This window comes from Staurois parvus, unplaced genomic scaffold (genome assembly GCF_062004578.1).
Source record: "Staurois parvus isolate SC_StPar_1 unplaced genomic scaffold, SC_StPar_1.0 ptg000116l, whole genome shotgun sequence".
NCBI classification, from domain to species: domain Eukaryota; kingdom Metazoa; phylum Chordata; class Amphibia; order Anura; family Ranidae; genus Staurois; species Staurois parvus.
The window spans coordinates 5,817,242-5,841,441 of record NW_028317912.1 but is presented as its reverse complement, the minus strand read 5'-3'; the positions used below and the strand labels follow the sequence as shown (position 1 = coordinate 5,841,441).

Genomic DNA, 24,200 nt, shown 5'->3' with positions numbered 1-24,200 from the left:
ATGTAAAGGGGCACTCCGATGGGATCAGTGCATGTAAGGGGACACTCCGATGGGAACAGTCCATGTAAGGGGGCACTCCGATGGGATCAGTGCATGTAAAGGGGCACTCCGATGGGATCAGTGCATTTAAGGGGGCACTCCGATGGGAACAGTCCATGTAAAGGGGGCACTCCAATGGGAACAGTCCATGTAAGGGGACACTCTGATGGGAACAGTCCATGTAAGGGGACACTCTGATGGGAACAGTCCATGTAAGGGGACACTCTGATGGGAACAGTCCATGTAAAGGGGCACTCCGATGGGATCTTTGCATTTAAGGGGGCACTCCGATGGGAACAGTCCATGTAAAGGGGGCACTCCAATGGGAACAGTCCATGTAAAGTTGGCACTCCGATGGGAACAGTTTATGTAAAGGTGCACTCCGATGGGATCAGTCCATGTAAAGGGGCACTCCGATGGGATCAGTCAATGTAAAGGGGCACTCCGATGGTATCAGTGCATTTAAGGGGGCACTCCAATGGGAACAGTCCATGTAAAGGGGGCACTCAGATGGGAACAGTTCATGTAAGGGGGCACTCCGATGAGAACAGTCCATGCAGAGGAGCAAACCGATGGGAACAATGCATGTAAGGGGGAACTCCGATGGGAACAGTCCATGTAAGGGGGCACTCCGATGGGATCAGTCCATGTAATGGGACACTCTGATGGGATCAGTGCATGTAAAGGGGCACTCCGATGGGATCAGTCAATGTAAAGGGGCACTCCGATGGTATCGGTGCATTTAAGGGGGCACTCCAATGGGAACAGTCCATGTAAAGGGGGCACTCCGATGGGAACAGTTCATGTAAGGGGGCACTCCGATGAGAACAGTCCATGCAGAGGAGCAAACCGATGGGAACAATGCATGTAAGGGGGAACTCCGATGGGAACAGTCCATGTAAGGGGGCACTCCGATGGGAACAGTCCATGTAAAGGGGCACTCCGATAGGATCAATCCATGTAAGGGGGCACTCCGATGGGATCAGTCCATGTAAGGGGGCACTCCGATGGGATCAGTGCATGTAAGGGGACACTCCGATGGGAACAGTACATGTAAAGGGGCACTCCGATGGTATCAGTGCATTTAAGGGGGCACTCCGATGGGAACAGTCCATGTAAACGGGGAACTCCGATGGGAACAGTTCATGTAAGGGGGCACTCCGATGGGAACAGTCCATGTAAGGGGGCACTCCGATGGGAACAGTCCATGTAAAGTGGGCACTCCGTTGAGATCAGTGCATGTAAGGGGGCACTCCGATGGGATCAGTGCATGTAAGGGGGCACTCTGATGGCATCAGTCCATGTAAAGGGGCACTCCGATGGGAACACTGCATGTAAAGGGGCACTCTGATTGGAACACTGCATGTAAAGGGGCAATCCGATGGGATCAGTGCATGTAAGGGGGCACTCCGATGGGATCAGTGCATGTAAGGGGGCACTCCGATGGGATCAGTGCATGTAAGGGGGCACTCCGATGGGATCAGTCCATGTAATGGGGCACTGCGATGGGATCAGTCCATGTAAAGGGGGCACTCCGATGGGAACAGTCCATGTAAAGGGGCAGTCCGATGGGATCAGTCCATGTAAGGGGACACTCCGATGGGATCAGTCCATGTAAAGGGGACACTCCGATGGGAACAGTCCATGTAAAGGGGCACTCCGATGGGATCAGTGCATGTAAGGGGACACTCCGATGGGATCAGTCCATGTAAAGGGGGCACTCCGATGGGAACAGTCCATGTAAAGGGGCACTCCGATGGGATCAGTGCATGTAAGGGGGCACTCCGATGGGATCAGTCCATGTAAGGGGGCACTCTGATGGCATCAGTCCATGTAAAGGGGCACTCCGATGGGAACACTGCATGTAAAGGGGCACTCTGATTGGAACACTGCATGTAAAGGGGCAATCCGATGGGATCAGTGCATGTAAGGGGGCACTCCGATGGGATCAGTGCATGTAAGGGGGCACTCCGATGGGATCAGTGCATGTAAGGGGGCACTCCGATGGGATCAGTCCATGTAATGGGGCACTGCGATGGGATCAGTCCATGTAAAGGGGGCACTCCGATGGGAACAGTCCATGTAAAGGGGCACTCCGATGGGATCAGTCCATGTAAGGGGACACTCCGATGGGATCAGTCCATGTAAAGGGGGCACTCCGATGGGATCAGTGCATGTAAAGGGGCACTCCGATGGGATCAGTGCATGTAAAGGGGCACTCCGATGGGAACAGTCCATGTAAGGGGGGCACTCCGATGGGATCAGTCCATGTAAGGGGGCACTCCGATGGGAACAGTCCATGTAAAGGGAGCACTCCGATGGGAACAGTCCATGTAAAGGGAGCACTCCGATGTGAACAGTCCATGTAAAGGGACACTCCGATGTGAACAGTCCATGTAAAGGGGCACTCCGATGGGATCAGTGCATTTAAGGGGGCACTCCGATGGGAACAGTCCATGTAAAGGGGCACTCCGATGGGATCAGTGCATTTAAGGGGGCACTCCGATGGGAACAGTCCATGTAAGGGGTCACTCCGATGGGAACAGTCCATGTAAGGGGTCACTCCGATGGGAACAGTCCATGTAAGGGGTCACTCCGATGGGAACAGTCCATGTAAGGGGGCACTCCGATGGGAACAGTCCATGTAAGGGGGCACTCCGATGGGAACAGTCCATGTAAAGAGACACTCCGATGGGATCAGTGCATGTAAGGGGGCACTCCGATGAGAATAGTCCATGCAGAGGAGCAAACTGATGGGAACAATGCATGTAAGGGGGCACTCCGATGGGAACAGTCCATGTAAGGGGGCACTCCGACGGTATGAGTGCATTTAAGGGGGCACTCCGATGGGAACAGTCCATGTAAACGGGGCACTCCGATGGGAACAGTTCATGTAAGGGGGCACTCCGATGGGATCAGTGCATGTAAGGGGGCACTCCGATGGGATCAGTCCATGTAAAGGGGGCACTCTGATGGGAACACTGCATGTAAAGGGGCAATCCGATGGGAACAGTCCATGTAAGGGGGCACTCTGATGGCATCAGTCCATGTAAAGGGGCACTCCGATGGGAACACTGCATGTAAAGGGGCACTCTGATTGGAACACTGCATGTAAAGGGGCAATCCGATGGGATCAGTGCATGTAAGTGGGCACTCCGATGGGATCAGTGCATGTAAGGGGGCACTCCGATGGGATCAGTGCATGTAAGGGGGCACTCCGATGGGATCAGTCCATGTAAGGGGACACTCCGATGGGATCAGTCCATGTAAAGGGGGCACTCCGATGGGAACAGTCCATGTAAAGAGGCACTCCGATGGGATCAGTGCATGTAAAGGGGCACTCCGATGGGAAGTCTATGTAAAGGGAGCACTCCGATGTGAACAGTCCATGTAAAGGGACACTCCGATGTGAACAGTCCATGTAAAGGGGCACTCCGATGGGATCAGTGCATTTAAGGGGGCACTCCGATGGGAACAGTCCATGTAAAGGGGCACTCCGATGGGATCAGTGCATTTAAGGGGGCACTCCGATGGTAACAGTCCATGTAAGGGGTCACTCCGATGGGAACAGTCCATGTAAGGGGGCACTCCGATGGGAACAGTCCATGTAAGGGGGCACTCCGATGGGAACAGTCCATGTAAGGGGGCACTCTGATGGGAACAGTTTATGTAAAGGGGCACTCCGATGGGAACAGTCAATGTAAAGCGGGCACTCCGATGGGATTAATGCATGTAAGGGGGCACTCTGATGGGAACAGTCCATGTAAAGGGGGACTCCGATGGGATCAGTCCATGTAAGGGGGCACTCCGATGGGATCAGTGCATGTAAAGGGGCACTCCGATGGGATCAATGCATGTAAGGGGGCACTCCGATGGGATCAGTGCATGTAAGGTGGCACTCCGATGGGATCAGTGCATGTAAGAGGGCACTCCGATGGGAACAGTCCATGTAAGGGTGCACTCCAATATGAACAGTCCATGTAAAGGGGCACTCCGATGGGATCATTGCATGTAAGGGGGCACTCCGATCGGAACAGTCCATGTAAGGGGGGCACTCCGATGGGAACACTGCATGTAAAGGGGCACTGCGATGGGAACACTGCATGTAAAGGGGCACTGCGATGGGATCAGTCCATGTAAGGGGGCACTACGATAGGAACAGTGCATGTAAGGGGGCACTCCGATGGGATCAGTGCATGTAAGGGGGCACTCCGATGGGATCAGTCCATGTAAGTGGGCACTCCGATGGGAACAGTCCATGTAAGGGGGCACTCCGATCGGAACAGTCCATGTAAGGGGGGCACTCCGATGGGAACACTGCATGTAAAGGGGCACTGCGATGGGAACACTGCATGTAAAGGGGCACTGCGATGGGATCAGTCCATGTAAGGGGGCACTACGATAGGAACAGTGCATGTAAGGGGGCACTCCGATGGGATCAGTGCATGTAAGGGGGCACTCCGATGGGATCAGTGCATGTAAAGGGGCACTCCGATGGGATCAATGCATGTAAGGGGGCACTCCGATGGGATCAGTGCATGTAAGGTGGCACTCCGATGGGATCAGTGCATGTAAGAGGGCACTCCGATGGGAACAGTCCATGTAAGGGTGCACTCCAATATGAACAGTCCATGTAAAGGGGCACTCCGATGGGATCATTGCATGTAAGGGGGCACTCCGATCGGAACAGTCCATGTAAGGGGGGCACTCCGATGGGAACACTGCATGTAAAGGGGCACTGCGATGGGAACACTGCATGTAAAGGGGCACTGCGATGGGATCAGTCCATGTAAGGGGGCACTACGATAGGAACAGTGCATGTAAGGGGGCACTCCGATGGGATCAGTGCATGTAAGGGGGCACTCCGATGGGATCAGTGCATGTAAGGGGGCACTCCGATGGGATCAGTGCATGTAAGTGGGCACTCCGATGGGAACAGTCCATGTAAAAGGGCACTCCGATGGGATCAGTGCATGTAAGGGGGCACTCCGATGGGATCAGTGCATGTAAGGGGGCACTCCGATGGGAACAGTCCATGTAAGGGGGCACTCCGATGGGAACAGTCCATGTAAGGGGGCACTCCGATGGGAACAGTCCATGTAAGGGGGCACTCCGATGGGAACAGTCCATGTAAGGGGGCACTCCGATGGGAACAGTCCATGTAAGGGGGCACTCTGATGGGAACAGTCTATGTAAGGGGCAGTTAGATGGGAACAGTCCATGTAAGGGGCACTCCGATGGTATCTGTGCATTTAAGGGGACACTCCGATGAGAACAGTGCATGCAGAGGAGCAAACCGATGGGAGCAGAGCATGTAAGGGGGCACTCCGATGGGAACAGTCCATGTAGAGGGGGCACTCCGATGGGATCAGTCCATGTAAGGGGACACTCCGATGGGAACAGTCCATGTAAAGTGGGCACTCCGATGGGAACAGTCCATGTAAAGGGGGCACTCCGATGGGATCAGTCCATGTAAGGGGACACTCCGATGGGAACAGTCCAACATGGGAACAGTTTTTTTTTTATTATTTTTACATTGTACCTTTCATTTTTTTTTTTTTTATCACTTTTAATGCTATAACAGGGAATGCAAATATCCCCTATAACTTCAATGAACATTGTCATATTCTTTTTTGAGAAATCTGGGGTCTATCAGACTCTAGATATCTCCTCTGCCCTTACATTATCTAATCAAACCAAAATCGGTGTGATCAGATGTTTTCCCAATTTACAAATGGCGCTGTTTATATCCTGCGAAACTGAAGTGATGAAATGCTTGTAGCTTCCGCATTCTTAGACTATAGAGATGATTGGCACCATTCTGGTCTCCAATCAGCTCTATGGTCAGCTGGCAGAAACACCGACTGCATTCTCAGGTTCCCCTGATGGCACGGGACTGCCTGAGAAGTCCGTGGAAGGCAGCGGGGGAGGGGGGCGGCATCATCTCCCACTGCTTGTAAAAGCAATCTTGCAGCTAATTAGCCACTAGGATTGCTTTTACATGAAAGCCAATCACTGGCTGAAAAAAACAATACCAGGATGATGCCTGCAGCTGTAGGCATCATCCTGGTATAACCATTCAAATCCAGTGATGTATCAGTACTTCGCTGCTCCAGTACATCGCTGGTCCTTGTTGGGTATATATACTATGTTCTTTTTTTTTGTACGCAGCCTGTGGACTGAATGAAAAAATAAGAAGAAATCTCTGCCAGAAAAAGTGTGCGGTATGCCCACCATTAGAATATACCGCCCTCATCCACCCACTTCTAATGGTGGGCACACATTAGGTCACACTTTGCCACAAGTGCCAATTCCAAGATTGAATAAATGTCTAAATAGTGGCACACTTGAATAAAAATTGTCCACGTATAAGTGGTACCCCATATGGAAAAAGGATGACACCAAGTCCCAAACTATCTTGCCACTGCTCCCCATGTAGTCTGGGCATCCAGGGGGCTCCACATGACTATCTTTTCCCTCGTAAATCCAAAACTTATAAGTATAGCCTGTTGTCCTCTCACAGGTCTTCTACATCTTGACCCCATATCTGGCACGCTTGCAGGGAAGAAATTGTTTGAATGCAAGGCGGCCAGAAAAATTAATTGGGGACTCCTCAACGCAGATGTTTTGCTGGGGAGTATAGACATCTGCAAATTTTAGGTTAAGGTGATTTGCGAGGGGCTGAATTTTGTGGAGCCGGTCAAATTCAGGGTTACCCCGAGGATGACAGAGTGTATTGTCGCTGAAATGCATAAAACACATTATACTCTCATATCTATGCCTGGCCATGGCAGCAGAGAACACAGTATATGATGAATCGGGTCTGCGGACCAATACAACTGCAATTCATTTCTTTTAGTAATGCCCAGGTTGAGGGTTAGGCCCAAAAAAAATTTAAATTTGAAAACCGTAATGAGTTTCCATGCGAATGGTCTGGCAAGGTTTGAATTTGGGTTGGCGGCAATAAATTGTTGTGCATATAAACTGCTTTGATCCACAATCAACGCATAAAGATATTCCGTGAAAAACAGCTCCAAAAATCAAGGAGATATGTGAAAGACCAGGATGTACTAGACCGCTGGTACTCGACAGTTCACCAAAAGGTAGAGCGGCACTAGTACTGGCACTCTGCTGCATATGAGAGTCATCAAAATTTACCGGCAAGTGCTAACAGAGATCAGGCCTGATTCTGCGAACACTGCGGTTTTGTGTGCAATGTATCAAGTGACAGTGACCTACTGACACTGCACTTGCTGGGGGAGAAGGGGGGGTAAGCGTAGGGGCTAAACGCAGGTGTTGGCAGGTGCCGGGGCTGATCCCGTTAACGCTGCGTTTTTGTAAACGCTGGTATAGTGCTGACCTGATCAAAGATATAGACCCGTTCAGACACTATACTAGCAATGGAGGTTTATTGCACATGAGCGTGCTCATGGCAATCAAGGGGTTAAATGTGATGACTGGTGTACTGACGGGCAATCTGACGCTATCTGGGAGGGGTGTGAAAACCACGGGAGCGCGAATCACGTATATATATATATATATGTGGTTTTGCGTACCCATGCCGCCCTGTAGCAGTATTTCTACTATAAGGTGGTCAGGAAGCGGTTACACAAGAGGTTTGTGTTACGGCGCTGCGTTACTTTAACGGACAATTGCGCGGTCATGCAACACTGCACCCAAATTAAATTTACATCCTTTTTTTCCCACAAATTTAGCTTTCTTTCGGTGGTATTTGATCGCCTGTGCATTTTAAATTTTTTACACTATAAAAAAAAAAGGCTGACAATTTTGAGAAAAAAACCCAATATTTTGGACTTTTTGCTATAAAACATGTCCAGTAAAAAAAATTAAAAAAACAAATTGTGGCACAAATTTCATCCAAAATGCATTCTGCGACATGTCTCTGCTAAAAAAAAATCCCAATACGTGTAAATTAATTGGTTTACATGAAAGTTATAGCGTTTACAAATGGCGGGAAAGATACTGGGATTTTTAATTTTTTTTATACTAATAATGGCGGGGATTAGCGACATATGGCGGCGATCAGCGACTTATGGCAGGACTGCGGCGGACATTTTGACACTGGGGGGGAACTGACTTGGGGTCACTGACCAGTGAAAAAAAAAACCCACTGACACTGTACTAATGGCACTGGGGAGGAAGGGGTTAACATTTTTTAGGGTTAACTGTGTGAGGAGAGTGTTTTGCTAGGGGGCGGGGGTGTGTGCTGGACGGGGACAGGCTGATCGGGAGAGAGAAACTCTTCTCTCCCTCTTCAGCTTGTCAGGAGCTGACAGGCAACTGACAGATAGCAGGGCTGTGTATAAACAATGCAGCCCTGCTCTCTGTCAGCGATCACCGCTAATCGCGGGGAAACGGCCAGTAATGACCGGCCGTGACCCGGCGGCGGAGACCCGCTGCTGACACCCGTGGGACAGGCAGGGTGGGCGCATGCCTCGCGCACGCCCCCTACCTGTTTTGCAAAACCACGTTTTAAAACGTGGTTTTGCCCAGCCGTGCTGCCCTGCAAACGTACTAATGCAGTGGCTGGGGCTGAAGTAGTTAATCTTTGGAGGAAGATTCCATTTTCAGGATACATCTGACCATTTATGTCCACCTCAAGGAACACAAGCATTTTTTGAACAAACTATATGTGAGGTCAAAAACCCCTGGTGAGGGCACATCTGGAGTTTGTAGTGGAGGATTTATATTGCATGAAGATATGAAATTGTGAAGTTTGTTTCAAGTTGAAGAAAAACATTATACTTAGAGACTTTTTTTCACATATGTTCAGTGTTTTATAACATAATTTGTTTGCTCTCACATACTAAAAGAGAGCGCGGCACTGTGTGTTTTATGTATTAGAATCCACGCACATCATGAGTATGTGTTAGTGTGAGCTGCTTTCTGATATATAGTTTTGTATTTGACACAAGAAGGGAATATTTTTAGTAGCATTTGTGACTGTGTGAGAATTTGTTGTTTATAATTGTACACATCCACTAATTAATGGCCCTGTAATAAACTATTTTTCATTAAACAATTTATTACTGTGTTTTTCTGCTTCCTTGTAACATCCTTCATGAGCTCCCACACCTATGCTTCCCCCCCACTTGTTTGTTTGAAATGAGCACACTAGTTGTGATCATACGCCTGTTCTATGCACACTGGAGTGCCACTTTAACATCTTGCAAGAAAAGAATGTGATAGCCTGGCTATTAGGGGAGGAGGAGGTCAGATATTGTTTTTGGGAAACTAAATGATATCTTGATTTAACAAAAAAAACAATCTATTTTTCAAGAAATTGTGTCTTACTGTGTATCATTGTGATATCCGCCATTAACTCCCAAATGTCTCCTATCCCCCTCACGTCTGTTTATTTGGAAAGAGCAATGAATATTAGTTATGGCCATGTACACTGCTCTACATACACTGCACTTCCCACTCACAAAAAAAACAAAAATTGGGATTTGAAGCAGTAAAAACAACTTTTTGGGTTAACAACACATTTTTTAAACCAAAGTTTAGTGTCACTTCTTTAACATCTAACAAAAAAGGAGAGGATTGGCTGGCTATAAGGGGAAGGAGGAGGCCAGATTTTTTTTGTGACACTAAACAATACCCTTATTCAGAAAAAAATCCAATACACATCAGCTAGTTAATGTAATAATCTATTTTTCATAAAATCATTTCTTACTGTGTTTTTCTGCTTCCTTGTAACATCCTTCATGAGCTATAACAATCAATAAGTGTAGCGCTCTGGTGAAAACTAACTAAATCTCAACATAAGCAACATGTGACATAATGGTGGAACAAACAGTGAATCTTAATGAGAATGAATGCTAAAACAGTGCAACATCACACGATATTGTGCATATGGTGGACATGACTAATATTAAGCCCCCTAATACAGGGGATATACCCTATAAAACAAGTGCTCAGTGTCAACACACTCTATTCATACCATAAATAAACTGCTGTAATCAGAAAATATATATATATATACAGCAAGTGAATATAAATGAACACATCACTGAAAGTAAAATAAACAAAACGTGCCACCAGTGTCCACAACAATACACAGAGCACTTGTTTTATAGGGTATATCCCCTGTATTAGGGGGCTTAATATTAGACATTTCCACCATATGCACAATATCGTGTGATGTTGCACTGTTTTAGCATTCATTCTCATTAAGATTCACTGTTTGTTCCACCATTATGTCACATGTTGTTTATGTTGAGATTTAGTTAGTTTTCACCAGAGCGCTACACTTATTGTTTGTTATATTTTGGTTTTTCACTTTCGGTAATAAGGTGCAGGTGTAGCAGCTTATTTTTAGTTTAGTAGGATTGAGCGCAGGAGGTTTTCCCCAATCCTTCATGAGCTCCCACACCTATGCTTTTCCTCCTCACCTGTTTCTTTGAAACAAGCATGCACACTAGTTGCGATCATGTGTATTGTTCTATGCACACTGCAAATCCCATAGCCCATCTCAGGAGTGTCACTTTAACATCTCGCAAGGAAGGAGCGTGATTGGCTGGCTATAAGGAGGGGAGGAGCCTGTTTTTTTTGTGACACTAAATGATACCTTTATTTTGCACCAAAAAAAAAATATTTATAGATTAAACATCCACTAGTTAATGCTCCCATAATCTATTTTCCATTAAATTGCTTCTTACTGTGTATCTGCCTTCTTGTGACATCCGCCATTAACTCCTGAATGTCTCCTATCCCCCAGACTTCTATTCATGTGAAAATAGCAGTGAATATTAGTTATGGCCATGTACGCTGCTCTACACACACTACACAGCCCACGGCCCAATCACAAAAAACAAATGGAGATTTGAAGCAGTAAAAACACATTTTTTTACACCAGAGCTTAGTATCACATTTTTAACATCTAACAAAAAAGGAGAGGATTGGCCGGCTATAAAGGGAAGGAGGAGGACGGGTTTTATTTTGTGACACTAAACAAACAATATCCTTATTATTCAGAAAAAATCCAAAACACATCCTCTAGTTCATAGCCCTGTAATAATCTATTTTTTATGAAATAATTTCTTACTGTGTTTTTCTGCTTCCTTGTTACATCCTCCATGAGCTCCCATACCTATGCCCCCCCCCCACCACTTGTTTGTTTGAAACAAGCATGCGCACTAGTTGTGATCATACGCACTGTTCTATGCACACTGCAAATCCCACAGACTATTTCAGCTTCTGGTGCAGGAAAAAAAGAGAAAATGCTGCATTTTGTTCTACACAGAACCATACTGGAACATGGCAAACTGCATCAAAACTGCACCACAACAGAGTGTGGTGTGAACTGTAAGCAAAAACGTATGGGGAATGCATGGAGAGTGCGTTTTGTGGTGTGAACTGGCCCTACACGAGATCTTTATCTTTCAGAAATAAGAAATACACATCCACTAGTTAACACTCCAGTCATCTATTTTTTGTGCAGCATTTGCTTTCAGTTCTGCGGTCTCAGATTTGTGCATGAAAGAATAAAGCCGTACCGTCTGGATTATTGGCGGTTGTCAGCAGCATCAGGAGTGAGGTAAGTGAGTCAGGTAGATTGTGAAAATATCTCATCCACTCGATGTCCAATCTGGAATCTTGCAAGCAACCCAGAACCTAGAAATAACGATCATAAAATGATTTAGATGGTGCAACCATTGTACACAGCAAATGTCAATATGTCAGCATTATAAATAAAGGTGTGAGAAAACTATTCTAGCCAATAAACACCCACCACCAGGGACACAATTCCAACATTTGAATTCCGGGCTCTAAATTCTGATGGATCTAATTAGAGATGAGCGAATTATTCAAAAATTTGATTCGGCTGATTCGCCGAATTTGTGGAATAAATTTGATTCGATGCGAATTTATTCGCTGCGAATTTAACTTATAAAAGGGTGTTTCTAGGCTTCAGAGAGCCTTTATATTAGTGCAGAACACTGTACCTTTAATTTAAATGCCCTTGGAGTCTGCTGGGGAAGAGAAATAATACTGACAGTCAGTATGACATGCAGATGAGTGCCGTCGATCTTAGAATCACCGCACACTTCACTCATTTGGGCAGTCACGGGGCCAAAACCAGAGTGTGGAGCCACAGTGTGGCGGTGGAGGCAGCAGCAATGGGAGGCCATACAGCACCCGCGGCAATAGTGGGTAAATCGGACGATTTTTTGCCGATAAAAAATCTGCGCATGAGCAGCGACCTGCAAGAGGAAGACAAAAAGAAGAAGAGGAAGAGGATGAAGAAGAGGATGAAGAAGAAGAAGAGGAAGAAGAGGATGAAAAAGAAGAGGATGAGGAAGAAGAAGAAGAAGAAGAAGAGGATGAGGATGAAGAAGAAGAGGATGAGGATGAAGAAGAAGAAGAGGAGGATGAGCATGAAGAAGAAGAAGAAGAGGATGAGGAAGAAGAAGAAGAGGATGAGGATGAAGAAGAAGAAGAGGATGAGGATGATGAAGAAGAAGAGGATGAGGATGAAGAAGAGGATGAAGAAGAAGAAGAAGAGGATGAGGATGAAGAAGAAGAGGATGAGGATGAAGAAGAAGACGAGGATGAGGATGAAGAAGAAGAAGAAGAAGAGGATGAGGATGAAGAAGAAGAAGAAGAAGAGGATGAAGAAGAAGAAGAGGATGAGGATGAAGAAGAAGAGGATGAGGAAGAAGAAGAGGATGAGGAAGAAGAAGAAGAAGAGGATGAGGATGAAGAAGAGGATGAGGATGATGAAGAAGAAGAAGAGGATGATGGTGAGGATGAGGATGATGAAGAAGAAGAGGATAAGGATGATGAAGAAGAAGAAGAAGAAGAAGAGGAGGATGAGGATGATGATGAAGAAGAAGAAGAGGATGAAGAAGACGAAGAGGATGAGGATGAAGAAGAAGAGGATGAGGATGAGGAAGAAGAAGAAGAGGATGATGATGAGGAAGAGGATGAGGATGAAGAAGAGGATGAGGATGAAGAAGAAGAAGAAGAAGAGGATGAAGAAGAAGAAGAAGATGATGAGGATGAAGAAGAAGAAGAGGATGAGGATGAAGAAGAAGAAAAAGAAGAAGAGGATGAGGAAGAAGAAGAAGAAGAGGATGAGGATGAAGAAGAAGAAGAGGATGAGGATGAAGAAGAAGAAGAAGAGGATGAGGATGAAGAAGAAGAAGAAGATGAGGATGATGAAGAAGAAGAAGAAGAAGAGGATGAGGATGAAGAAGAAGAAGAAGATGAGGATGAGTATGAAGAAGAATGAGAAAAAGAAGAAGAAGATGAGGATGAAGAAGAGGATGAGGATGAAGAAGAAGAGGATGATGGTGAGGAAGAAGAAGAAGAAGAAGAAGAAGAAGAAGAAGAGGATGATGGTGAGGAAGAAGAGGAGGATGAGGATGATGAAGAAGAAGAAGAAGAAGAAGAAGAAGAGGAGGATGAGGATGAAGAAGAAGAAGAAGAAGAAGAAGAAGAAGAAGAAGAAGAGGATGAACAAGAAGAAGAGGATGAGGATGAAGAAGAGGATGAGGATGAAGAGAAGAGAATGAGGATGAAGAAGAGGATGAGGATGAAGAAGAAGAAGAGGATGATGGTGAGGAAGAAGAAGAAGAGGATGATGGTGAGGAAGAAGAAGAAGAAGAAGAAGAAGAGGAGGATGAGGATGATGAAGAAGAAGAAGAAGAGGAGGATGAGGATGAAGAAGAAGAAGAAGAGGATGATGGTGAGGAAGAAGAAGAAGAGGATGATGGTGAGGAAGAAGAAGAAGAAGAAGAAGAGGAGGATGAGGACGATGAAGAAGAAGAAGAAGAAGAGGAGGATGAGGACGAAGAAGAAGAAGAAGAAGAAGAAGAAGAAGAAGAAGAGGATGAGGATGAAGAAGAAGAGGATGAGGATGAAGAAGAGGATGAGGATGAAGAAGAAGAGAATGAGGATGAAGAAGAGGATGAGGATGAAGAAGAAGAGGATGAGGATGAAGAAGAAGAAGAAGAGGAAGAGGATGAGGATGAAGAAGAAGAAGAAGAAGAAGAGGATGAGGATGAAGAAGAAGAAGAAGAAGAAGAAGAAGTAGGATGAAAATAAGAAGAATTCCAGTCCAGCAAAAAGTGTATCTGCAGAGAGCTCCGCTATTTCTGATAGTTCTCTGACAGTTCCTTCACATTTACAGCGGTTGAAACATTGTATCTATTTATTTCCGAATAAAAACATCTGTATCCTAAATTGAAACAAATAGATACAATGTTTCAACCGCTGTAAATGTGAAGGAACTGTCAGAGAACTGTCAGAAATAGCGGAGCTCTCTGCAGGGACACTTTTTGCCGGCTGTAGAAGGGATGAAAATCGGCCGATCGGGGAAAATTCGATTCGTGCATCCGAAGTTTGCTAATATTCGGATTCGGCGCGAATCGAATTTTTCCTAATATTCGAAACAAATTCCACTTCGCCAGGTTCGATTCGCTCATCTTCGCCAGGTTCGATTCGCTACCGATACTTTGCTATGCCACTGGCGTCCATACAAAATGTAAGGACGCAAATTGCACTGCAAAGAATAGCATGCAATTTGAACAGGAATGCGATTCCTGTCCAAATCGCATGTGGTTTCCCCACTGCTCATGTGTGAACCCAGGCAGTCGTATCCTGAGTTCACACTGGAGCGGGGAGATTTCCCACAGTGGAGAATGGGAGAGTGGGCGTGTGGGGATCTATACTATGGTGGCAGATGGTAGGAGAGGAGAGGAAGCCGCGGAGATTTCAAATCTTCAGACCTGTGAAGCTGCTTTCTCTCCTCTCCTTGCAGGTATGACAATTCGGGCTAGAGAGATTTTGATTGGTCAGCACCGTTACCTGAACGATGCTGACCAATCAGATGGCGTCTAGCCCATACTGACATCCCTGCATAGAGAGGAGAGAAAGCAGCTTCACAGGTCTGAAGATTTGAAATCTCTGTGAGTTCCTCTCCTCTCCTTGCAGCGATGACAGTAGGGGCTAGACAGCATCCGATTGGTCAGCACCATTCATCTGAAAATATTCTTTATGGAGCATGGAGACAGCGCTGCAGTGGTAATTATGCATGGCCGTAAATTATGCTTTTTTTTTCAATCAACTAGCAGGCTGAACGAAAAAAATAACTGGATTCCCCTGTTAATACAGTTTGTGTTGATGGGGGATTCGCTCTCATGAAGCCAGTTTTATTCTGACAGTGGGGAGACTTTCCCACTGTCAGAATACAATGATCAGTGTTGCCCGTGTCACTGATCGAGCAAATAAAACACAACAGGCTGGTGGTACAGAAGTCAATCGAGTGACGACTTCTATACCACCAGCCAGCCCATACAGTAGATGGATCAAAATTCTGCTGGTCCATGCTGAACTTCGATCCATCTGTGGACAACTTATGGTTCACAGGTTTCCAATCTCTCTTCTAGAAACTTGAACGCAGATATAAAAACACCAAATAATGCAGTTATGTTATAATCAAAAGTAATTAAAATATGTTATAAATACTAGTAAAAGTACTGGCATTTTACTTGGCACCATCCTCCTGCAAACCCCTGTACAGTAGATCACAGGCTGGGAAAGTGAGGGGTAGCATTAGTGGCCAATCAGGAGTGTGCCGACAAAGGATCTTGCTGACAGAAGGCGAGAACAAAGAGATGAACTCATCGGCCTACCGTTGCCCTTCCTCTGTCCAATCACAGGCTTGCAGTGGAGAGGTGACAAAGCTGTATGGCTATGTTGTAGTACATGAATGTCAACACAACCTAACTCCACTGTCTGGCAGGGCTGCATAAACTTCTGCACCCGACAGATACAAATCATCTTTAGCAGTTTGTCTGGAGGACAAAAAAACAAAACAGAAAAAAAAAAAACTTTCAAGATAAAAAAAATGAAATGTTGCTGCAGTTTGTATGTCCATTACCTCTCTGCACACAAACCATAACCACTTGCCCTCCAGAGGATTTACCCCCCTTCCTGACCAGGCTATTTTTTGGGTTACTGTAACTGACAATTGCGCAGTCATGCAACGCTGCACCCAAATTACATTTTCCCCCATTAATAGAGCTTTCTTTCGGTGGTATTTGATCGCCTGTGCGTTTTTTATTTTTTGCGCTATAAAAAAAAGAAAAAAAAAAAACACAGACAATTTGGAGGAAAAAAACTTTTTGCTATGAAACATGTCTAGTAAAAAAATGTTTGAAAAAAAAATCAAATTTCATCATAAGTTTAGGCCAAAATGTCTTTGCTAAAATAAATTCCAATAAGTGCAAATTAATTGGTTTACATAAAAGTTATAGCGTTTACAAATGGCGGTATATATACATTGAGATTTGTTTTTTTCTTACTAGTGATGGCGGCGATCAGCAACTTATAGAGGGTCTGCGGGAGACATTCTGACACTGGGGGGAACTGACGTGATGTCATGGACATTCCCAGTGACACCAATACAGTGATCAGTACTAATAAATGCACTGACACTGTCCTAATGACACTGGGCAGGAAGGGGTTAACATCTGGGGCAATCAAAGGGTTAACTGTGTGCTGTTTCACTGTAAACTGTGTGTGTGCTTTCCACTGTAAGCACACTGCTTTGTATGGCTCTGCTATGTAGAGCCATACAAAGCAGTGTACAGGAGCTGACAGGGGAGAGAACTGTATTGTTTACATACAATACAGTTCTCTCCCCAGTCAGTAATGCTCGACAATCAATGGGTGCTGGCAAGTAATCACTGATCGGGACCCGGTGATTGACAGCCGAGGCTGCGAATAGTGGCGAGGGTAGGGGCGCACGTCCTCTACCCGGAAATGCAAAATCACACATACATATACACACACACTATATACAGTGGGGATCGAAGGTTTGGGCACCCCAGCTAAAAATTTGTATTATTGTGCATAAAGAAGCCAAGGAAAGATGGAAAAATCTCCAAAAGGCATCAAATTACAGATTAGACATTCTTATAATATGTCAACAAAAGTTAGATTTTATTTCTATCATTTACACTTTCAAAATAACAGAAAACAAAAAAATGGCGTCTGCAAAAGTTTGGGCACCCTGCAGAGTTAATATCTTGTACTGCCCCCTTTGGCAAGTATCACAGCTTGTAAACGCTTTTTGTAGCCAGCCAAGAGTCTTTCAATTCTTGTTTGAGGTATCTTTGCCCATTCTTCATTACAAAAGTCTTCCAGTTCTTTGAGATTTCTGGGCTGTCTGTCACGCACTGCTCTTTTAAGGTCTATCCATAGATTTTCAATTATGTTGAGGTCAGGAGATTGTGAAGGCCATGGCAAAACCTTCAGTTTACGCCTCTTGATGTAATCCCCCGTGGATTTCGAGGTGTGTTTAGGATCATTATCCATTTGTAGAAGCCATCCTCTCTTTAACTTCAGCTTTTTCACAGCTGCTACCAATCTGTCCAGTGAAGAGGGACAAAGAAAGGAGAGCCGCAGCTCTTATGCACAATGCTGGATCATGACGGGGATCAAGTAAGTATAAGGGAAGGTGATAGTCTGTTACACAAAAGGTTTTTTACCTTAAAGCGGAGCTCCACCCAAAATGACTGCTCCCCATTAAGGATTGGCACCTTTGGGGGGGGGGGCGGTACCCGAATTTCACAGGTACCAGTTCCCACTTCTAGGCGATCGGAAGCGGAAGGTGTCCTCCCTCCCTGTAGTCTTTTGGGACACATGACAGGTCCCAGAAGATTACAGGACCATTCATGAAGCGCAGTGCTACTCGCGCATGTGCAGAGGGTACCCTTCTGTGAAACCGCAGGCTATCACAGCTGGGTGCCCACACTGAAGATGCTGGCACCTGGAACACAGGACGGCTGGTGAAATGGGCTGCGGAGGACACACTGTGGGACCGAGGGACAGGTAAATGGCTGTTTTTTAAAAGTCAGCAGCTATAGTCTTTGTAGCTGCTGACTTATTTTTGGACAGGGTGAGTGGAACTCCGCTTTAATGCATACAATCCATTAAGTTAAAAACCCTTGAGGATTTAGAAGTACTTTAATGCCTGAACTCAGCTGCTGCAACTAGAAAATGAGACAGAACACTGCACATGCACGTAGATTGAACCTTGTAGCACCCATGCTACAACTGTGCGCCCACTAAAAACCTGGAAGCAGACTGGTTTCTATGCAGAAGTCAGCCTGATTTTGCACTCCCCAGCTTTAATAAATAAGCCCCACTGTAACCAGATCACATGGTACAAAAGTACCATGCAATCTGGTGCGGGCAAACGCACTGCATTTGCGACCGACACTTGGGATGTCATTAAATTTCTATTGACACCCGCTGCAGATTGCAAAAGCTGTGTGTTTTGCATCTAGGTTTAATTGCAAAGGAAAGTACAGCACGCTCCTGCGTGATTCAGATGTGGGCATGTGAGAACCGGCCTTAATAGCCTGTTTTTGGTGTAAAATACGTATAAATTCTAGGTCAGCCGGACAGTAATGGTTATTACCTGTACAGAAAGGTCAGTAATAAATATAAGAAAACTCACAAATTCCACATTTTCCTTCAGTCTTCAGGGTGGCTCCCAGGCTGCTTTGCGGTAACGCACGTCTGATGTTACAGTTAGAGATGAGGGCTTCTCAAAAAAGGCAAAAGCAAAATTCACAAATATGGTGACATACAGGATCCTTAAAAAGTAAGCAATAATAGATAATAAAATAAATACAACTTTACAGCGGAGATGTGTTATTCATTGGAGGGATTAGATAAAAGTCAAATGTCCCCAGACATCCCAGGATGTAGAAAACACCTCCAGAGGCTTTGCTTCTGGTATTTCAAATTAAAATCCAAGGACAGGCAGAAGAGGCAGTTCTACCTTCAACCATGGACTGCACTACAGGGTTTTCAACTCCAGTTACTGGAAATATCACACTTTTTATCAAATAAAATAAGAGTTAAAAGGCAAACGTTACCTGTGTCTTTTGACAGATATACCCAGTAAATATTTTACCATTGCAGTACCTCTAGCATCTCCCCTGCAACCTTCATACAGTCTATAGCCCCTTTAGAGTCTCCCTGCCTGCCACCTACAGATTATAGCCCCTCTAGTATCTCCCTTCGTGCCACCTACACCCTCTATATACTCTCTAGCATCTCCCTCCATGCCCCATACACCCTCTATATTCTCTCTAGTATCTCCCTGCCAACCCACCACCTTCAGGGAAGTTTGCCTGTCATTCTAGAACCATGGCCACTCTGCACCTCCTTCCTACCACCACCTACAGGAGGTCACACAGAGGATGGCTCTCTGATCCAGTTTGCCGTTGTGTTTTGCACTGCAGACCCTATGCAAATCCAGGTCTGCCAGGATTGCCTCCATGTAACAGGATTTGAGAATGGTGACTCGCTCATGATAGCAAATAATGCATTGTGGGAAGGCAGGGGGTATAGCCATGTGTTTTTATACCTGGAAGTACTGGGATTTTCACTGGTGTGGATATGGGAGGTGGACAGGAACAAGGAAGGTAATTAATCACTTCCCGTGCGGCCCATGTATATAAACGGCCAGATGGGAGCAGTGCAGGGGTGGGTGGCCGATTATAAACGTCCTCCCCGCTCCCTGCTTGTGTGCGCACAGCACCGCGGTAGTTGTACGGGACGTCTGTGTGAGGTGCCGATCATGTGATCACTGAGTATACTTCTGACATCATTGCTTACTACGTGTGAAATCTGTTAATGATCACAGAGGTCACATAGCATAAGGCTATTCACAACAGCCTTGTACCATGTGACAAGCTGTGACCGATCACAGCTCACACAGTATTTCTCAATGGCTGCAAGAATGCAGCCAGAGAGAAGTAGAAATTATTGCTTTTACAGCCTTTATAGGTAAAAAAGCAATCAGTGTAAAAAAAAAAAATCTTCACCACCCCCCACAAGTAGTACAGTAGTACCATAGTGACACTGTACTACTTGGGAGGGTGATGAAGATGTTTTTTTTACTGCTCTGGTTACAGTATGTTGATAAAAAAACAAAAAAAAATTTAAAAGATATAAAAAAAAAAAGAAAAATGTAAAAAAAAGTTTTGAAAATTTATAATAATTTTTGGTTATCAACTAATTTTGGTTATTTTTTTTTTACTAAAAAGAAAACTGAATAAATTTTGGCCAAGATTTATAGAGAAAGATTATTTATTTTTTCAAAATTTTGGACTTTTTCATATATAGCAAAAAAAATAAAAATCCCAGTGGTGAATAAACACCACCAAAATAAAAAGTTTTATTTGTCTCCAAAAATGCTAAAAAATTCATATGGGTACAGTGTTGCATGACCGCGCAATTGTCATTCAAAGTGTGATAGCACTGAAAGCTGAAAATTGGCCTGGACAGGAAGGGGGTAAAAGTGTCCGGACTTGAAGTGGTTAAAAGGCATTTACCAGAATCTTTTTTTCACTATTTAACTATTTTAAACTAGGAAAAAGTGTTATTCCTGCCAAAACTTTTTTCCAAAGAAGGAGGGATGCAGTTAGGCTCTCTGTCTGTGCTCACTGCAGGGGAGATTCCTCCTCTCTACAAGTTCAAAGGAACAGGAAGTGAACGGAATCTCTCTAGGTACGCATCAGCAAATAAAACCACTTTATTCATAGAAGGGGAAGTGTTAGAACCTCTGTGATTTTTTTTCTTGCCCTTCATATAGTATAAACGTTAGCTGGGTATACACAGTCTTTTTTCAAGCAACCAGCTGGTTGAATGGGAAAAACCAAAAACCAACTTCCCAAATCCCAGCATGCACACAAGTGAGGGATACACACGTACTGAGATATGGGCAGTTCCTGCTGGACAGGAGGAATTTCAATACGCATATACCCTGCTTTACTCTCCTCATTTCCTATGTGGGTTAAGTGAAATTTCCTTGATAAATGTCAATAGAAACTCAACAGATGTCCTAACACTTCCACTTGCAAAAACAATAGAAAAAATGATTTTGTTTGAAGATTCACCGAAAATCCGTCTCATTTATTACTGTGCCGGAACCCACAGCCCACAGAGGATGCCAGTGAATAATGAAGATGTGGACATGGAAGGATTGTGTACCATGTATTGCCTATAGCCAACACACAGCAAGTATTTATACAGCAATAAATGAAAAATAAAAGCTTACTTACTACTGGCACAGATCAGAATAATCCCAGCAATAGAGCTGCAGAGAATACAGATCAACACGATGGTCTATGGAGCGATTCTGCGAACAGAAAGAACACAGCCAGGTCATAAAATAAAGACTAACAAAGCATTCCCATTCCACCAATACAAAAGCAGTTACTCATACGCATTCTTATAACCACTCAATGCCGTCATCTTTCTCATCATCTTAAAATATGTAGGGATGGTTACCTGCAAAAGACACCTGGCAATTAGACCCCTGATGTCTCCCCTGCCCTTCACTGAAGCCAATGAAGCGCAGATCACGCAGTGCGAGTCTGAGGTTCAAAGGTGGAAAACTGGAACCCGGGAAACATAGTGGGAGGTGGTAGGGGAATTGGATGGTGCATTAACGGGGGCCCATGAAAATGATCCATCAGCTGTACATCCACCAGATCGCTTCCACCTGAAATTCGACTTGTTAAAGATACATGCTACAGCACCTGGGAAACTGTGTAAAACCCTCTGCTGCTGCAGACATATGCCATACATCAGGGGAAGCAATAGGATTCAATAAAGTCCTAAAAGGCTACGTTCACCTTTCTGACCAGATTTCATATTCCAACTATATTTAACCACTTGCCCTCCTGAGGATTTACCCCCCTTCCTGACCAGGCCTCTTTTTGCTACTCGGCGCTGCACTAATCCAACTGATAAATGTGCGGTCATGCAATGCTGCACCCAAACGAAATCCTTCTTTTCACACGAATAGAGCTTTCTTTTGGTGGTATTCGATCACTTGTGCGCTTTTAATTTTTCACACTATAAACAAAAAAAGACCAAAACTTTTGAAGAAAAACTATATTTTTTACTTTCAGCTATAAAAAATATATAGTAATACGGTACATAAATTAAATTTACATCCTTTTTTTCCCACAAATTGAGCTTTCTTTCGGTGGTATTTGATTGCCTGTGCATTTTTTATTTTTTGCGCTATAAAAGAACAGCCTGACAATTTTGAGAAAAAAAAACAATATTTTGGACTTTTTGCTATAAAACATGTCCAGTAAAAAAAATATAAAACTCAAATTTAGTCATAAATTTCTGCCAAAATGTATTCTGCGACATGTCTTTGCTAAAAAAAAAATCCCAATACGTGTAAATTAATTGGTTTACGTGAAAGTTATAGCGTCTACAAATGGCAGGAAAGATACTGGGATTTTTTTTTTTATTATACTAATAATGGCGGCAATCAGAGACTTATGGCGGTGATCAGTGATTTATGACAGTGATCAGCGATTTATGACAGTGATCAGCGACTTATGGCGGAACTGCGGCGGACATTTTGACACTGGGGGGGAAACTGACTTGGGGTCACTGACATCATCAGTGACACCAATACAGTGATCAGTGCAAAAAAAAAAACACTGACACTGTACTAATGGCGCTGGGGAGGAAGGGGTTAACTTTTATTAGGTAAAGAAAGGGTTAACTGTGTGAGGGGAGTGTTTTACTAGGGGGCCGGGTGTGTACTTCACAGGAACACGCTGATCCCGAGAATAAAGTCTTCTCTCAGGTTTAGGGTGCTCTGAACTGACAGATAGCATGGCTACATTGTTTACATTGCAGCTCTGCTATTTGTCAGTGATTACTTGTAATCGCCGACACCCAGCGGGAAATGACGGACGCCTCTCGCACGGCCCATACCTGTTTTGCACAGCGATGTTAAAAGACGGTGCTGTGCGCACAGGTGCCGCACTGCCGCAGTAACAACACTGCGGCGGGTCGGCAAGCTGTTAAGGTGTACCATAACACATGGTCACATTCTCCAACCCCCCCATCCTGCAACTGCACCCCACGTCACCGGAACCACAGGGTGCTTCTACCTGCACAAATAAAAACAAAGATACAAATATCCAGTGATTGTGTTTCCAAGCGCAATTAACACAATACTACAAACCTTACATTTCGGGGGGAGGGGCTCTAAGTTATTAAGGCAAAACATTTGTTTTTATACATTTTGGATAGGGTAAGGGAGGGTTATAATCCCTTTCAGATTGTTTTGCCATCATTGTCCAATTGGGGAGATTTCCCTTCACTCCCTGTCCCATAGCCAAAACAGGAATGAAAAGAAATATCTCCAAAATTAAGGGATTCCCTGGTTGCCACCAGAACTGGCTTCCCCTTTAAAATATGCCCCTCTACTATGTTCTGGGGACAACTCTTTCCCTTTCAGTGATAACCATAAACATGAGGATAAATAGAAAGGGTAAACCCTCTTAATGTAGGCACAGATATCAGTAAAAACCTGACAGGTGTTCTAATCCCTAACCACTATAACGGGTAAAAAGGGGGTTTTAAATACTTTTTTAGTTATAATTTAAATAGCTTCTAAACAAATTGGTTTTTTTTTCAGTTTTCCTGAAAACCCATGGAGAGTCCTTTGGGTGATTAAAAGAAATAGACCAAGACTGCATGAGTGATGGTCAGTTTTACAGTCATTCATTTTACGGTATTTTAAAAAGTATCATTTTAGTTCATTATTAAAGTCCATTTTAGTGTAAAGTGATGGGAGGTAATGCAAACACTTAAGCTTAAGTTAAATATTTAAATACACTTAATTTAAATAGTCTTGTGACTTCAGCAGAGCTCTAGTTAAAGCACGTAGGAGTCACCATCGCGGCACAGCACCCTGGATTGACAGCACATTCAGTGTGCCCTCAGTTCAGAGCTCATGCGCTGGTGACGTCATTAGCTGCAGAAATTGTGAATATCTCCTTAACCACGTCAAGTCCGGACACTTTCACTTCCTTCCTGTCCAGGCCAATTGTCAGCTTTCAGTGCTGTCACACTTTGAATGACAATTGCGCGGTCGAGCAACACTGTACCCATATGAATTTTTTAGTATTGTTTTGAGACAGATAAAACTGTATTTTGATGGTATATATTCACCACTGGGATTTTTTTTTTTTTTTTGCTATATAAATGAAAAAAAGTGTTTTTCTTATGAAATTTTGCAAATAAATAATCTTTCTTCATAAATCTTGGCCAAAATTTATTCAGTTATCTTT

At 44.4% G+C, this 24,200-nt stretch overlaps 1 long non-coding RNA gene across 4 annotated transcripts in view; it reads right to left on the bottom strand.

Moving 5' to 3' along the window:
- Positions 1–24,200, bottom strand: part of LOC149467306 (uncharacterized) — a 67,961-nt gene that overhangs the window by 11,297 nt on the left and 32,464 nt on the right. For 2 of the 4 annotated variants that reach the window (XR_016311957.1, XR_016311956.1), the window contains 4 exons: positions 21,153–21,229; positions 18,536–18,625; positions 15,702–15,863; positions 11,473–11,676 (listed from right to left, as the gene is read on the bottom strand). This is a non-coding gene — a long non-coding RNA (uncharacterized LOC149467306). Of the gene's footprint in view, positions 1–11,472; positions 11,677–15,701; positions 15,864–18,535; positions 18,626–21,152; positions 21,230–24,200 lie in introns of those variants that run through there. The other 2 variants (XR_016311959.1, XR_016311958.1) reach the window with 2 other exon arrangements.